Raw genomic sequence first — 5,658 nt, 5'->3', positions numbered from 1 at the left:
CAGCCTAATCACAACAACCTAATACTCTTTATGCAAAGGACGACTTGCTCAGTCATGACTGCCAGTCCTCGTGTAGGCCTCAGGTCATGGACATAAATTCAGTTTGCTGAAGAAATCCTCCAACTGTATCATGCTTATTAAAGTGAAATCTTATTTTGCCTTAAACCCACTCGCTCAATGAAAATAAATTTCCAAAAAAATGAGTTAATATTTTCTTGATATCATTGAACAGACAGCTTAAAAATAAAATCTCACACACATATATGACTCCACAGGAAATTAATTATGTTATTTGGAACTCATTTTCCTTTTTGTTTTAGGACTCCTCCTGAGAAACCAAAGTTTTCTGTACCTCTTGGAATCTCCAAGGAATAGATTCACTAAGGAGTTTAATAAAAACTTGTAGAGTATGTAAAAACTTGACTCTTTTCGACTTAGTCTGTTCCCTCTGGTGACATGGATTGAGTCACTTATAAAGATTCTTTAGTCTCTGAAAGGCTTTCTTCCTGGTCTAGCATGTGGTGTTGAACTATCCTGTGGTAATTTGCCCCTCTTCACAGGGGTCCTGGACACAACAGTTCCTATGGAAACTTCATCCTTTCAGCCCTCAATCATAATTTCAAGGGGAAACATGAGATCAAAGTTGGGACTGTCTTCTGCTTTTTCTTCAGCTAAATCATTCCCACTGGGAAGAAGCCACATTTGTAAGGCAAGCATATGGGGTGATTGAGGAAGAAGTTTTTTTGAGGTTTGGAAAAAAAAAAAAGAAACTTACTGGAAGTGTATTCTAAGTAAAAAAAAAAAAAAAAGACCATTAAGAGAAAGATATGCTCCCACTATTGGTTTGGTTTCTTTGAGTAAGATATTATGAAAACTAGAATAGATGAGATCTTTATTTGAAAATTTGCTTTCAGTAGTTCAGTAATGATTCATATGAATGAAGAAGTAATTAATGTAATTTATACATTTTTCTTTTGTGACATAGCTTCCTTTCTGCATTGTCCATTTATCCTTATTACATTCCTTAACCCCTGGCCTTAATTTAAAATGTCGAAGTTTAATTCAAAGTACCTTTAGTAAACTGTTGTTCATGTTCTTTAGAAATTTTATTTTTCATGTGATAAGAGTCTCTCTGTTTGTTCTCTCTCTCTTTCTGTGTCTCAAATGTATAGCCTGGAATTAGGCTTTCTGGAACATTGTCTCACCAGGTCATATCACTACAAAATGTCAAAAATATATTTGATACCCTGACTCTTCTGTTCAGTTAGTATTTCCTTGCACTACTTTCATGTTTCCTGTCTTCTGACTCAGAGTGCTTAAAGGAAGTTTATGGATTACAAACTGAGAAAGCGACATTTAAATTCCATTTTGAATGATTTCTGCTGTTACAATTTCTCCCATGAATGACACGAAAATGGTTAAATGTGCTTTTATGAAATTTTTGATAACTTTTTAAATTATCTTACTGTAGGTAATAAGATGTTAAGACAGCTTTGTTATTGTTGTTATGTGTGTTGAGTCGGACCGACTCGTAGTGACCTGTCCTTGGATTTCTGAGGTGGTATCACTACAGAAGTAGACTGCCTAGGCTTCCTTCAGAGGAGTGGCTCGTGGGTTTGAGCAACCAGCCTTATGGTTAGCAGTCAAGTGCCTTAGGCACTAGTAATGTAAAATAATATTTATTTTTCTGCTCAAAAATAGCCATTTCTAGCATAAAAGCAATCTATAATTTTGGTTTGAATTACATGCTATTCATAAATAATTTTGAAATACTGATTTCAATCAAGAGATGTGACCTTTCTATTCATACCATTGTGTGTATTTAATATAATTTATTCCTAAATATTTGACATTCATAATATTATTAACATATATTTTAGTGTTTATTTTGTGGTTTTGGAATCTGTGAAAAAAAATATCCAAAATATTGTGTGCAATTCACTTACTACCATATTATATTTCCATTTCTGCTTGTATTTCTAAATGTCTTGTCATAAATTAGATGTGATCTCTCATGTCATATAGCTTCACAACATTTCATCTGAAATTTCAGTATTTTCCAAGATCAACATTTGCCTTTTTGTCTCATTTTCTGCTCTATTTCCTGAATAATACCTTATGCTATTAATATGAATGACTATTCCAAATACTACTTTCATTATTTATTTAATTTATATGTTTCCTCATATGTAATGTTCACATTTTTACATTTTTAAGTTATTCTATTTTGTATGTTTATTTCTGGAATATTTTATATAGTCATGTAGGATTTTTTAAAATTCCAGTCTCATCTTAAAGTAGATTAGTATATACATGCTCACTAATGCAATTGCTATTGCTGTACTATTAGTGTTGCTGTTGTTATGTGCCATCGAGTCACACCCAACTCATAGCGACCCCTCCTTGGGTTTCCGAGGCAGTATCACTATGGAAGTAGATTGCCCCATCTTCCTTCCAAGGAGTAGTTGGTGGGTTTGAACCGCCAGCCTTCTGGTTAGCAATCAAGTGCCTTAGGCACTATGCTACCAGAGCCCCTATTAATATTAGTATTATTTTCAAATTACTTTTTTATTTATTTTGTTTATTTATGACACACAGAGACTTTATTAACTTTATTATAGTCGTTTTTCATTGTTGTTGACAAAAATCACATTTGATACCTCATTTTTGCTAAAATCAAACAATCCATGTGCCCTCTCACCATCTGTTGCATCTCGATCCCTATGAGGTAAATGTTGGGAATAAACTGCTATTATATTTGATGTGCCAACCCCATCTTCATTGGTACATTTATTAAACAATTTACTTGACAAAATTTGTGTTAATGAAATAGTTCTGATTCCCTCCAAGAATTATAAAATATAAAACAAATGGAAACATCAGGGATGTTTATTTTCATCTATCTTTTTCTGGATGTTTCTGGAAAACTTGTTCCCTAACACATTTAGTTTAATTTTGCTAGAAGTAGAAGAATGATCTCGGAAGGAAGGTTGGGCAATCCTACTTCCGTAGTGATACTGCCTCGGAAACCCAAGGAGGGGTCGCTATGAGTCGGGGCCAACTCGACGGCACATAACAACAACAACAACAACAACAGAAGAATGATTAAAATCATGTCTTCCCAAGTTTTCATAAATTGTACATTTTTGTAAGTCATTTATCTTCCTTACATCTCTTTTGTAACTCTTTTTACAGTAAAAGAAACATAAAACATACAAATGGAGAATTGGATTTTGGTAACTGAGTTTATTCTTGTGGGGATACCAACCACCAGAGTGCTAGGGGGACTCCTGTTCTTGATTTTTTTATTGGCCTATTTGGTGGCTGTCCTTGGAAATGGCCTCATCATTACCCTGATCATTGTGGACTACAGGCTGCAAACACCCATGTATTTCTTCCTCAGCAATCTCTCTTTCAGTGAAATATTAACCACAACTTATGCTGTTCCCAAGATGCTGGCAGGCTTCCTGTCAGAGAGGAAGAGTATCTCATTTGGTGGATGCTCTGCACAATCCTATTTCTACTTCCTTTCTGGGTGCACAGAGTTCATTCTCTTTGCCGTCATGTCCTATGACCTCTATGTGGCCATTTGCAGTCCCCTTGAGTATCCGGTGATAATGACTAGCTCACTCTGTGTTCGCCTTGTCATTCTTTCCTGGGTGGGTGGCTTTCTCCTTATCCTGCCATCCACCATACTTAAGGCAGGACTGCCATACTGTGGTCCCAATGTGATTGATCACTTTTTCTGTGACAGTGCCCCCCTCCTTCACTTGGCCTGTGCTGACATTCGTGTCATTGAGCTATTGGACTTTCTCAGGTCCCTCGTTCTGCATCAGTTCCCTCTCTCTCACAGTGGTCTCCTATGTGTACATCATCTCTACTCTTCTGAAGATACCCTCAGGCCAAGGTCAACGTAAAGCCTTTGCCACTTGTGCCTCTCACATCTCTGTGGTCTCCCTGGGCTATGGGATATCCATCTTTGTTTATGTCCATCCTTCTCAGAAAAGTAGCCTGCACCTCAACAAGATTCTCTTCATCCTTTCAAGTGTCATCACACCTCTCCTGAATCCCTTCATCTTCAGTCTACGGAACGAAACTATGAAAGAAGCACTGAAGGACATTTTGGCCAAGGGTCAAAACTTCCTCAAAAGGCTGATGTCCACATGATAGAATCTTTGAAAATCATCCCAACCCTAGGGATCCTTAGCCTTACCAATAATGCCCACAATATTTACATGAGTAGATGTCTAATTTACGATATGATCTCCAGTTGTAGTAACATAATATAATGGGTTCATGTACAACTCAGTTATTAATGATTCGATTATAAAAAGTAAAAATTGCAATTTGGAATTAGAAGATGGTGTGGATAGAAGTGATAAAAGTAATAATATAGTATTTAGTATAGAGCTACAATTGTACATATATTTCTTGATTGAGGATATATATACATATTTCTCAACTGATAGATAGACAAAGGTATATATCAGTTCTGCTCTGTGCACTGTAGAGAGGAAAGATTTCAAAGCAAACCATCCTCCCTACCTCCCAAACACCACACATTCAAACAGACTGGATTGGAACAATCATGGAGTAGAATTTGAGATGTATTATGAGCTTAAATGTAATCTTGCTTCGGAATAACAATGAGATCATTATTTTTTCTTTACTATTCACTATGATTCCATTTTCATTTTATCATTTTACTAGATATTTGTCCTTAATATATGCATTTCCTTACATTTTATTCAAAACAATATTATCTGTGAAATACACATTATTTTCTACGTGGGAAGTAAATTTTCCTTCTCCATGTAGTTTTTCATAAGTATTAACTTTTTAGAATCCTCAGAAATAATCACTAATATAACCCCTATCACTTTCTAGGATATCATCTTTCATATATTTATGTTCCTTATTTTGTAATTCATTTGATGCTTATTACTCCAATCAAAAAATGAGCTCCTTGATGATAGAGAACTTCTAGAAGTGCCTGAGAGTGAAGCAATAGGAATATCTTGCTCTCTTTTATTCTCTAATTTCTTTCTGTAAAAGGGTTAAATTTCACTCATGACACACTGATTACCTTAATTTGAAGGTTATATGATCAATGGTGGTCTTTGACTTTTTATCTTACCTCTTTCAGATACAAAATGACTCCTTCAGCTCAAGTTTAAATCAACCCAGGGTTAGAAAAATTTCAAGTAATGTATTATTCTCAGGACTAATTAAAAATATGTCCAGGGATAAAATGTCATATTAAGTTATCTCATTAATTTAATTTCTCTATACATTTGAGAGGAACTTATTCCAAGGATCAGTAAAGGGATGATAAGGAAAAAACATAATATGCATGCACCAGGATAGTGCCTCTCAAAATCTTGATGGTGAATAACTATTTTCTCCAATTCTTCATTATCAATACATCATAAAATTATAATGAAAAAAAAGGATATGTAACATCAAATAATTGAATTAAAATTACAATAGCAATTACAAAAATGTTAGCTGTATTGTCTTTATTAGAATGAATTTCCAATATCTTGATATCATGAATTAGATGAAAAATAGTGGAGCTTTATAGTAATGACTATTTTCTACTAAATGATGTCAATATATCATTTAACTGCTTGCCAAATATATTTTCTGAAACTTATT

The 5,658-nt window shown here is 34.5% G+C and overlaps 1 pseudogene; it reads left to right on the top strand.

Annotated features, from left to right (window-relative positions):
* Positions 1-3,386: 3,386 nt before the first annotated feature.
* LOC103211124 lies at positions 3,387-4,167 on the top strand (annotated as a pseudogene).
* The last annotated feature ends 1,491 nt before the right edge of the window (positions 4,168-5,658 follow it).

This window comes from Orycteropus afer, unplaced genomic scaffold (genome assembly GCF_000298275.1).
Source record: "Orycteropus afer afer isolate SDZICR_OR568_19922 unplaced genomic scaffold, OryAfe1.0 scaffold00695, whole genome shotgun sequence".
NCBI lineage: Eukaryota > Metazoa > Chordata > Mammalia > Tubulidentata > Orycteropodidae > Orycteropus > Orycteropus afer.
This window is presented reverse-complemented; position numbering and strand designations above follow the sequence as displayed.